Raw genomic sequence first — 12,769 nt, 5'->3', positions numbered from 1 at the left:
ATGCCGACGTGTCCTTCTAGAATATCGCGTCTGGAAATTACCAGAACATACGGCTATACGGCGCCAGACGCAAGCAGACAGTCGCGGCGCCAGACTCAGCAATTGTTTAACTAGACGAGCAGACAGTGTGGCGCCAGATGTCTACAACAAGACAAATGCTATTCCATATACCTACAGCTATTGTTCATAATCAGGGATGCATATAGTAATACAAATACAACTTAATACTACTTTTTGTAACACTGCCCTCCACTAAAGCCTAATCGTCCCGATTAGGCACAAATCCTCTTGAACCAAATGGGGCGAGCCTCTCCAAATGTACTACTTTCATTTTACATCGTGCTTTCCCATTTCTTTGTATGCGGTATACCACGTCATTAAGTCGTTTCATCACCATATAGGGTCCTTCCCAGGCTGTCTGCAATTTCGGGGACAAGCCTTTCTTTCGAAGTGGATTGTACAACAGGACCAGATCACCTTCTTCAAAACCTTTTGAATTTGCCGCTTGATCGAACCGGTCCTTCATCTTATTGCTCATCAGATGCGTATGCTGTCTTACCATTAGATGCAATTCATTCATTTCTTCCTTTAAGGCAGAACAATAATCTCCATCATTTCTTACAGCTGTAGGATTCGTACCAAACGATTTTCTAACTGCGTATTATTTTCAGTCATTTGTTGTGTAAGGCGAGACTCTAGCTGTGATGTATTTTCAGCTATTTGCGTCATTTGCTGTGCCAGACGATTTTCTGTTTGCACTGCATTTTCTGTATTTTCAGCTATTTGCTGTGCCAGACGATTTTCTATTTGCTTAATAGCCACTAACAGCAAGTTCATGTCCACACTTGATGATGTTCGTTGTTCTTCTACTTTTTCTTCTACCTTTGTAGAAGTTCCTGGCCCATCAAATTCGAACTCGTCCACATTAATTCCATCCGCTTCCATTGCTTCACGTAATCGTGCCTGCAGATCCGCCTTTTGCCCACTTATCGGCAAATTACGCTCCTCCAGTTCCTTTTTTAATTGCTGAATTCTCAATTCTCCGAATTTAACCATCTTGAATTTGGATTATTTGACAATCCCACTTCTGACACCAATTGTTACGAATTTACTCTTGCTAGTTTACTTTGTTAGGTTCGTATCTCTGGATTGACAAATAAAATCAACACTGTTTAATTTAATTCAACAACTCTTTATTTCACAACTCGTCTACACTATAGCAGTTTACTCTTAGCACTGATTGATTACGTTGGCGCTGCCACGGCTTATATAGCCACGCACTTCTCGCTGATGCCGACGTGTCCTTCTAGAATATCGCGTCTGGAAATTACCAGAACATACGGCTATAGCCACACACTTCTCGCTGATGCCGACGTGTCCTTCTAGAATATCGCGTCTGGAAATTACCAGAACATACGGCTATACGGCGCCAGACGCAAGCAGACAGTCGCGGCGCCAGACTCAGCAATTGTTTAACTAGACGAGCAGACAGTGTGGCGCCAGATGTCTACAACAAGACAAATGCTATTCCATATACCTACAGCTATTGTTCATAATCAGGGATGCATATAGTAATACAAATACAACTTAATACTACTTTTTGTAACAATATGTTTTATTATTGCACTTCTTCTCTTGTCAACCCAATAAAACAAATAAATTGTGCTTAAGTGTGCTTAAGGACACATTTTGGAAATTGGGTATTGTTTTTTAACAAATATGATTTGCACTTTATATTATTGTATAGAAAAAATATGGGCCGCACTTACAGTTTTTCCGCTTTATTAATTTCGGTTCTTTTTTGTTTTACTTGATGGGTGTTTGTTGCTTCAGCGTATAGAGTTTTTGTTTGTTGGGTGCACTCTTTTGATTTTTGGTTTGGATCTGGAACTCCAACGATGATGTTGTTGATAAAATTCCCACGAAGTCTTTTTCTTTTAATTATCGCGGCTCGATAGGACCAAAATGTCGGGGTATGTCGACGTATGGGGCCGATTTCGGATAATTAAAAAGACGATTAATTGGAGTTCAAACGTTATAAAAAATGCTGATTTAATCGTGTATATATAAATATGTATATGGGTGTGTGTATGTGTTATTAACAATAACTAATTGTGTTACTTTATACATATATGTAAATCTATGTTAGTTTAGTAAATTATTGTAACCTGCTGCGACTTTATATCCTGTGTTGTTGTTGTTGATTGAACGTGCCGGTTTGATGGTTTCTCCAATGTTTGTCCACTTGACTAGGAATTGTCACCGCTGTATTTATCCGTGTTTGTACTATTGACCCGATATATGTAATTGTTCACTTTGTATAATTTCACTGAATGTTTTCCTCGTATTCACTTATGTTTTGTATTCACTGTGTATTTCACTTGTTGTCGCTTATATGTTCGCTATGTATTGTGTTATATCGCTGCTGCTGGCGGGATAATATTAGCCTTTTTGGTGAAAGCGCGGGAAAATCGTCTCCTTCATTCCTCCTTTTTCGCCTGTTGCGTGAAGTTGGGGCGGTTTATACTCCTCTACATTACGCCTCTATTACTTTTTGTAATTTGTGGGAGTAATGCAGAGGAGTATTTGTTTGGATTAAACAGGCATAGTACAATTGTCTTCCTTTTCCTGTTTACATATGCATTTTCCTAAATTTTTTTTACAGTTTCGTACAAGAGTGTAATATTGTTACATATAGTGACTAAGTTGTCTAATTGTAAGTTGCCTTGTTATACATTAAAGGTGTTAGTTTGAAAGTTCGGCATAATTTGTTTATGATTGGATACTTATATATTACAATAAAGGTGTCTTGTTTTCTTAGTATGTAAATTCTTGCATATTTTAAAACATTAATAACTGGAACATTTTCTTGTTCGTGATTCGTCATATGGAATAGATATTCTTCTCTCCCGAAGACGTAGGTTGGATCGGTTTCCGTCAGTATGTATTTCTTATCTTGCAGGCTCGTTATTTTCTGAGCTGTCATGGAGAACATCAGGTTTAGGATTATAATTATTTGAGTTTTCATTATTGCGAAGGTTATCCTTATGTACTATTCTCCCCTTGTCTGTTAAGATCGCGTTCTCACGATTTTCTTTAACAGTTTATTTAATGTATTGTCGAGTGAATTTCTCGCGAGGGTTTAATTTTATATACACCTCGTCTCCTGGTGTATATATTCTCTCTTATTTTATTCTGCCTTTTTTATTTAGTCTTTAATTTCACTGAATTTGTTTGTTTCAAAGAACACATCCACTGGTTTGAGATTTTTGTTCGAATGTATGGAGCGATTATATTCTTTTACGGCACTAAATATTTCTCCGTTTGCGGTACTTTTATTTTTCGCGATTTGGGCGCGAGTTGTTTCTAATAACCGTTCACCGTGAGCGTTTGACGTCGAATGGCTGGGTGTTTTTTTTGGGGGGGGGGCGGGGGAGTCTTTTGTGGGTCCGGTCGGGGTAAACCAACCAAATGGTTTTGAGCCTATTAATATAATATAATGTGTATAGGATTATGCTTTTTGGTTGCGTTTTTGGCAACCTTGGCGTAAGAAAAATGAGATCCCTGCCGTTGTGGTTGGGGTTAGGGATGGGATTGTGATGTGATCGCTGCCGGGGGACGGGTGGCTCTTTGTGGGAGAGCCTTGGAGGTATTTTGGAGGTCCGGGTTGATTTTTTGGATTTTTGGAAGCTTGGGAGCAACCCCGATAGGATGCGCGATGTAGGCCCTTGCAATGGAAGCAGGTAGTTCGCCGCGTGGGCGAAATTAAGGCAGCGGAGGCCTTGCGGTATACCTTTAAATTTTCCTTTTGCCTCTACCTTGACCCTGATGCCAGCGATTCATTTTAAGTTGAAAATCGCCTTCGCTGGGTTTTGCGGGAGAGGAGGACGTGGTAGTGTCGAAGCGTTCGGGGAGTCAAACGTTCTCAGAAGGTGGTCTATTGAGAGCAGATACGAATGGATCGATTCAGCGAGAGCGGTAACTCATCCTTGCTCAGAGAGGAAGAATTAGGAAAATTCATTGCTGAGTTGTCACAACTCGGATTGCAATGTTTTTCCTTTTATTATTTTGACTTCACTGAATTGTATATAATGCTCGTGAACAGAATAGGTATATTTGAGTGACAACTTCTTCTACAATTTTATGGAATTCCTTTTTTTTTCTAGTTTCCTAATATACTCATGTTTTGAGTATCTATCTGATAATTCGGCTGGTGGATCACGGTGTGGCTCGCTCCGTAGTTGTGGTTGGTCGTGGGGAAACAGACGGCGCAAATGATTACACAAAAATATTAAATAAAAAACTAAATGTTTCTTATAATAAATATATTTTTAATGTAAAAATTCGGAAACACGCTTACCACGTCTGGATCGGTTGAGCTTTCGCAAAAGAAGAGAGAGCGCAACTTTTATCCATTTAGATAAAAAAATATTGCGAAGAAGAGATTGCTCTGCCGATACAGCCGTGGCAAAAGAAATTGGGCGGGGGCGGCGTCTACATTCTCCCCGCCTTGCAGTATTACTGCAAATGCAGTTTACAATTAAATTACTTAAAACTAAGGTGCGACTGGCTACTGCACTTCCTCTCTCACGTTGTCTTCGTAGATGGGGTGGCCGACGAGACGAATCGAGTCTGGTTCGGTCAGGGAAATACCCTTGAGATGAATCGAGTCTCAGTCGGTCATTGCTATGCCACCAATTTGCTTAGAAGTCACCACATTTCGAGGTCGGCGAGACGACTCAAGTCTAACTCGATCCTGGGTAGGTGGTAAAAGAGAGAGCCGTCGGCAGCCAGTACACTTAATTGTACCGATATTATACGACGCCAAATATTATATATCGCAGTGTCGCATTTTGAGTGAGGAGTTGTTCCACTGCCGCTAGTTGTAACCCTGGCGACATGAGCCCGAGGTAAACGTACGCTCCCAAAATTACCTCGACTGTCGCTGCCTTGTAGAACTCGTTGTCTGCCAGTCTTAAGTTCTGGAAGTGTTGAAATGTATGGTCTTCCAGAGACCTTACTGGCGTCGGTGCTAACGGATGACGTTGTATTAAGGCACTTACGGAGAATTCCGATTCTCCACCATGGTTGTCCCGAAACATTAGATCGCAAACTCGGCTGTCCCCACGTGCATGTGTACGCAGTCGCAATCGTGAAATTGTGGAGGCGAGGATAACAGTGGATGGACTGACCGGACTAATCATGGCACGCATTATGAACCTGGTTGCAGTTCAAACCCTTATTAAAGCGGTTGGTCACAGCGAAATTCTTTGCTACCAAGGTAGCGTGGCGTACCTATCCTTGATTATACGGATGGGGTAGCCGGCGGAACTCGGTCCGGGCAATGTCGCTGAGACGAATCGAGTCTCAGTCGATCGTTGCCATTCCGCCAATCCGAAAGGAAGTTACCAGCACGCCGAAGTCGGCGACACGACTCGAATCTGGCTCGATCTTGGGCGTGTGGTATGCAAGAGAGGCATGGTTCGTCAGAGCTTTGCGTGACTGATGACGTCCGTTGACATAGTTGAGAGGGGTCCGAATCCGTCGTGCCGATTGTTAATGAATGGCTGAAGCCGATGCGCGTTCGACTTGAGATTGTGGCGATGCTTCTTTTCCAGTTTTCTCGTGTTTCTTTGCAGCTGATACATGCTGTGAGTTATTTGCGCATGCTGTGACAATTGTATCTTGTCACTTGTGGTAGTCGTACTTTGTTTGCTCGTTGACGACGCTATGGATTGTGCATGTGTTTGTGATTGGGTTTTCTCCTATTTCACCGGTGTTTTTTTCTGGTATTTTTTGAGCACCTGTATGAGTTCGCCCTTGACATCGAGTCGTATCCCTTCGGGCACACGTTTGATATCCTCGTAGAGTGAGGGCAAGAAGAGCTTATCGGGATCACGATTCTTCCGTTTTTTTGGAAAAGCATCTTGCATGAATTGTAAGAGTTTTTCCTCAAATGCGGATTCTCGTTGTATTGTGGCTGCAGCATGTTGTTGGCGGCGCAATAAATGCGAGTGCAGGCCGCCGTGAAATGCCTGCAGGTGTGGCATCGAATTGTGTTGTTGTGACGAACTACTGCCAGATACGTGGTCACCGTTGTGCGATTGTGCGATGATCCTGTTGTTGCTGCTGCTGCTGTTGATACTACTGATGTTGTTGCTGTTGTATAAATATAATATTAGTATTATTTTCACTACAAAAATGGTTCTGTGTTTGTTGTTGAGTTATTGCTGAATTTTGTCCGTCGCCTTTGCCATTTATCTTCGGTTCTTCGGAGGGAACGGAACCCGTTAAAATCCAACCGAACACTGTACGTTGTGCAATGATGGAACGGAAGATTTTCGATTTTACCCCATTTAATATGATTTTCGAGTAGAGATCCGCTCCGATCAACAAGTCAACCTTTTGACTCGTACAGAAATTATTATCCGCTAAGGGGATATTGGGTAACCTTTTTACAATTGAAGGGTTTATTGATCTGGATGGAAGCAGTCCAGTCAATTTTGGCAGTACCAACGCTTCCGGTTCTAGTTTTAAACTTTTGTTACGGGGCGCGCCAATTGTGATCGAGCATACCGATTGAACTCGTCTTGACACGGTATTATTCAATCCTGAAACTTGGGCGCTGACCTTTTTGCTTGTCAGATTTAAGCGTTTCTATAGACTGTTGCTTACGAAGATTGCTTCAGATCTCGAATCAATCAAGGCTCTGACAGTGAAGGTGCTCTCGTTGTGACATATGGTCACCATGGCTGTACCTAAGAGCATGTTTCAACTGGTAGGCATATTTGAAACATTGGCCTTAATAGAGGCCACATGAGATTTAGTAGAAATCTCAGTAGTGTCTGTGCTGTCGGATATCTGAGCTATTTCCTCACTCTGATCTCGGTGAATCATAAATCATTTTTTCCAAATTGTGGTTGGTTGCGTTCGAATTATAACTTCGAAGAAGAGATTGCTCTGCCGATACAGACGCACAGTGGTCGATTTGAAATATTTAGGCGGCCAAAACTATTTTTGGACGTTAATGGCTTCGAAAGACTGTATTTTAAAAAACTGTCTATTTATTTTAAAAATAAATAAGAAAAACATATATTTTATAATAAAAACATATTTTATTCTCATAAATCATAAAAAAATAAAAATGCATTAAATTGTCTTATTAACCCTTTCAGCCCCAAAGGACTTTTTAAATGATGTCAAACATATATAGAAGTTGCTTATAAGCAACTTTGGGGCTAAAAGGGTTAATCATGATCATGAAGTTGATCTATAGGATGTGTATTTTAAAGAAGTTTTTGTGTATTTAACTTTTTAAACGATGTCAAACATATATAGAAGTTGCTTATAAGCAACTTCGGGGCTGAAAGGGTTAAAAGATGTTTCTATCTCGACTTCTTCGTGCTCAATACTTGATTGTCTGTGGGGCTCGGCAGGTTCCAATAGTTCTATAACTTCACTGGAAAAATTGTTGTGTGAAGTTTTCTTTAACGATCTTTCACTACTTACGAGTGGATCTGAGGTAAGAAGCAATCTTTGATAAATATTACGGTTGCATTCTTCCCTTGAAAATTTTCTTGAAAAATTCTGTCTGTATGACCGAAAATGTTTATTTCGTCCTTCTGCAGCCTCCTCCGACAATTGGCCGATTGGCAACAGTGCATTATCTATGATGGTCGCCCCATGTAATAGTAATTACTATAATTTATAATTTATGCATTGTTGGAGTCATGGGATGCCATCCGTATAATTCCACATACATTTGCGCGGTGTTGAAGGCGTATTCTTCGAATTTTATTGTATTTAGTTTGTGTCCACTTGAAATCGCCTCTAATAAGATTTTAAATTTGTGTATTAATTCGTGGTTAATGCCTGTTACGTCCGCCGCTAATTCTGTGTTTTCAAAAAATCTCCTACTCGTATTGCCATCATTGGTATTACCAAAATTGGCTTTAGGCATGTCTACCAACAGCCCAGTTTCTAAGCGGAATCTTTCTTGGATTTCTTTTTCCTTTCTTCTTCTAATGCTTTCTCTTCCTCAGTCCTTTTCTTTTCGCAGGTAGCCGCTACTCGCAATGCCGTCTTTGGTGGGTAGCATTCTTGTTTTGCTTTCAACAAAAGGTCGTAACAAGAGTAATGCTTTGGGTTAGTTGCCCTTATTATTTCATATTGTCGTCTTGTTAGGTCAGCTTCAACGAATATTTTGAGTGCTTGGAACGGGATCAAAGGAGCAATTGTTTCATTGGTCTTGGAATAGGCTTTTCTATATTTACTAGCCTTTGTTGGTGAATTTCGTATATCTTTGAGCACTTTTGAGGCATTTCTTTTTCCCTTCGTTTGCAATATACCTTGTGCGGTATGTATAATCATTTCACCATCAACATTTAATCGAATTTCCTCAGTTTTTATTCTCTTGCTTCGTTCACTCGAATCTGAAAATGATTTGCTCGGACGACCTGCTTGATTAAGCGAATGCACTGGTATTTCAAAAGTGCCTTCCAGCCACTTCTGGTTGTTTTTCATAAAAACTTCTTCAACTTTATGAGTTTTTAGCCATCTCTGTTTAAATTCGTGTTTGATGTAGGAAAATTTATGCTTAAGGCTCTTTTTCTTTCCACAGTGTCTCCGCAACACAATAGCAAGTGGTTTTCTAAAAACTCCAATTTCTCATCCATACTTAGCAAATTTTGTAGTTGCATTTGCTGAAATATACATTTACGGATCACTATTTTCACCCCCAACGAACTAGGTATCTCCATAACTGAAAAAAAACATAAAATTAAAAAAAATGGGTTTTTAAATTTTTTTAACAAAATACTTTGAACTGCTGTCCTTAAGGAATAAGCGGGATTCTGCGGCTCTTGTTTTTTTTTATAGAAAAGCTGAATGTGTAACGTATTCAATTAACAAAAAAAATATGATCCGGACGAACTCTGATCCATAACAAAATTGCTTTTGAAATTAAAAAATTACATTTTTTTTTTGTGAAAAAGAGGGTATGTTCAACTACCGAAAAATATAACGAAAGTCGAAAATAAAAGTTAAAACTATTCTTTATTTAATAAATGGGAATCACTTTCACTTCACTACACAACTTAAAATAAACATACATGCGTATTGCGAAATTTGATATAATTTGGGCACCCAAATAGAAATACTCGTACGTATCAAGTCAACGATCAAATTGTGTCTAACTGCACGGAAGCGGTGACGTATGGTTGTTGAAAAAAAGAGTGGGGGGTAATTCGCGGAAGTGTTTACTATACGTAGACGTCAATATTTTGTGCCTACTCCGTATTTAAGATTTTGACTTTTGGCTGCCTAAATACTTCAAATCGATCACTGTGAGACGTGGCATAAGAAGTTGGCGGCGTCAACACTACCTATGCTTGTTAAGGATGTGGTATTGTTAATGTGAAATTTGTCCATTTGTATGGATGTACCTATGCCTTCTGGTATTGGTGTTTTCCCATATACATACTTGTTTTGTTGGGTGATGTTCATATTTATTTTCTTTGCATATCACACATATTTTTGCTAGTTCCTTTGTATCTTTTCTCAGAGTTTTTTTTTTTTTATTTTCTGCGCTTCTATTTTCATTATTTCATCTCGTTCTTTCTCTACTATTATGTCTTCCAATAAGTGTTTCTTTTTCGCTGAATCAAATGTAGTATTTATAATTTTGTGTATGTCTGCTGAGTGCGTCCATTGCTATATTTGAGAGCCTGGTTTATATTTTAATTTGGCACTTATCTATGGCTTCGATTTTTTTGGGGTCTACTGTATTCCTACCGTTTTTGATAATGTGCCCTAGAAATTCTGTTTGTCTCTGAAAAAAATGTGACTTTTCGACTGAGATTTTCATATTGGCTTTATGTAAAGTTTGTATGATATCGGTAATGTCTTTCGTATGTTGTTCAGGTGTAGCTGAATATATTAAGACATTATCAATATAAAAATACACACATTTGCCAATGTAAGGCCGAAGTATGTATGTCATCAACACATCTCTGGAAGATTGAGAGGGCGTTCTTTAGACTTTAGTCCGAATGGTAAACGAAGGAATTCGTATTTCGCACTATTTATTGAGAAGGCTATTTTTTCCCTGACTTGTTCCTTGATCATGATTTGGTAAAATCCTGATTCTAATTCGAGAGTGATAAAATAATTAACGTTACCTAAATTCTGTAGCATCATTGTTATGCCTGGGATTGGATATCTGTCTGGGATGGTTACTTTATTTAATTTTTGAAAGTCTCTTGCCATCCTTCCTTTTGCTTTCCCTTTATCGTCTGTACCCTTTTTTGATACTGTTCAAATAGGCGAGTTATACGGACTTTTATTTGGTTGAATTATTTTATTTTTCAGTAATTTATTTATTTCGTTTTCTACAAATCCTCTATCTGTCCATGGGTAGGGACATTGTCTTACCCATACCGGTTCGTTAGTTTCAGTTCTGATTTCAGCTTCAACCGTAGTTACGTATGGTAGTAATTTATTGTTATGATTGTCTTGCATTAAAATATTTAGCTCTTCTTCATATTTTTGTTCTCCTACAGTATAGTTTAGGTTAACTTAATCTGAATTTGTGACAAACTAATGGAGTAATCGTAAATATTTATGTTGGCTTTCATTTTTTTAAGCTTTTAATGCCTATAATAAAATCATAATGTTTGAGTTTATCTAACTCCAAGAATTCCATATCGAATCCTAGTAAATTCATTGTTTTTGTATTTAATTGTTTCACTAACTTAATTCTTTTAGGATACGAATAGTTTATACTTCCATAATTTTCTTCTGTTATCGTTGTCGTTTGTCATTGTATAGGGAATGGTTGTCGGATTGATCCCTGGTGATTTTATTTAGTTTCCTATCCTTAAATCATTGTTGATTGAATGATTCTTCTCGATATCTCTTCCTGAAGTGGTTAATTGAGATTTCGGAAAGAATGAAAGCGTTGTTGTTGCTGTAATTGTTGGGGAACATTCTGATGCACTTGTTGATGTTGTCGTTCTCTATATTGAGCGGACGAATCTACTTCCAGTGATTCTACGGGTTGCACCTTCAGGGCTGATTCTGTGAGGTTTGCTGCATATATGGATTTCTCGTGAGTTGATATATCCTTGGCAAGTATTCCAGATTTTGATATTGCGCGTCGTGTTGCATTGTTCGGGCTATTGCATATGCCTCCATTAGTGTTTTACATCCTCGAGAGTATAGTGTGTTTTTTGTAGTGATGCTTCTTAATCCTGATATAAATGTTCGCACTGCTTTGAATTGTACTTCAGTTGTTATAGCTCGGGATACTTCCTCGTTTTTATGGGTAATTTCTATTTTCGATAGGGTCAAGTTTAGTGCTTGATTTATTTGTTCGTAGTACATGGTGATAGATAGATTGTTTGTCGTATCATCAGTTCTTCATGCTCTGTATTCGTTTTGGTCACCGTTGAACCTGGTGAGGATCTTCAATATGTTCAGATCTATTTCTTCGGGATTATTGAATGTACATTTATAATCTGGTGTAGTAGGCATGGCAGTCCCTGCTCGGACGCCAGTAAATATTCTTATCAAATAATAAAAATATATGTATTGTTTTAAGTCCAAGTAAAGGGGCTGTCTTTTTATTGATATCTATTAATTCAGAGTACACATGCTCGTAGTGTAATAAACTTATGACTTAGGCAGTCTAACAATTAAGAACGTTGTCTGATTGATTACAATTCTTTATATAGTATTTCTATATTGAGCTGGAGTTCTATGATTGGTTAATATTATCTGCTGTTCTATGTAAAAGATACGACTCTGGAATGGTTCGGATTCCGCCTTGATTCACTTAGCAACTGGGTGTGGTATATATTGTGTGTAGTGTTGGCTGTACTTAGGTTGATACGTATATTAACTCGCGCGTGCATGTACTTCGTTGAATTTGCGTTCTGAAGATACGAATTTTTCGTTTGCGTGAAATTAAAAATAAATGTGAATGATTTATTCACGCGAAGTTCCCGATACAGATGAATTGTTTTAGATGGGAATTCGAACTATTGTCTAAGCTAGAGGGGAAATAGTGACGAACGTCTAGTAGGTATATGAGCGAGTTAATATCGTTTCCACGATATGAGTTTAAGAACGTTGACGACGCTATGGATTGTGCATGTGTTTGTGATTGGGTTTTCTCCTATTTCACCGGTGTTTTTTTCTGGTATTTTTTGAGCACCTGTATGAGTTCGCCCTTGACATCGAGTCGTATCCCTTCGGGCACACGTTTGATATCCTCGTAGAGTGAGGGCAAGAAGAGCTTATCGGGATCACGATTCTTCCGTTTTTTTGGAAAAGCATCTTGCATGAATTGTAAGAGTTTTTCCTCAAATGCGGATTTTCGTTGTATTGTGGCTGCAGCATGTTGTTGGCGGCGCAATAAATGCGAGTGCAGGCCGCCGTGAAATGCCTGCAGGTGTGGCATCGAATTGTGTTGTTGTGACGAACTACTGCCAGATACGTGGTCACCGTTGTGCGATTGTGCGATGATCCTGTTGTTGCTGCTGCTGCTGTTGATACTACTGATGTTGTTGCTGTTGTATAAATATAATATTAGTATTATTTTCACTACAAAAATGGTTCTGTGTTTGTTGTTGAGTTATTGCTGAATTTTGTCCGTCGCCTTTGCCATTTATCTTCGGTTCTTCGGAGGGAACGGAACCCGTTAAAATCCAACCGAACACTGTACGTTGTGCAATGATGGAACGGAAGATTTTCGATTTTACCCCATTTA

Source organism: Bactrocera dorsalis, chromosome 6 (genome assembly GCF_023373825.1).
Source record: "Bactrocera dorsalis isolate Fly_Bdor chromosome 6, ASM2337382v1, whole genome shotgun sequence".
Classification (NCBI taxonomy): Eukaryota; Metazoa; Arthropoda; class Insecta; order Diptera; family Tephritidae; genus Bactrocera; species Bactrocera dorsalis.
Note: the sequence above shows the minus strand (reverse complement) of the source record.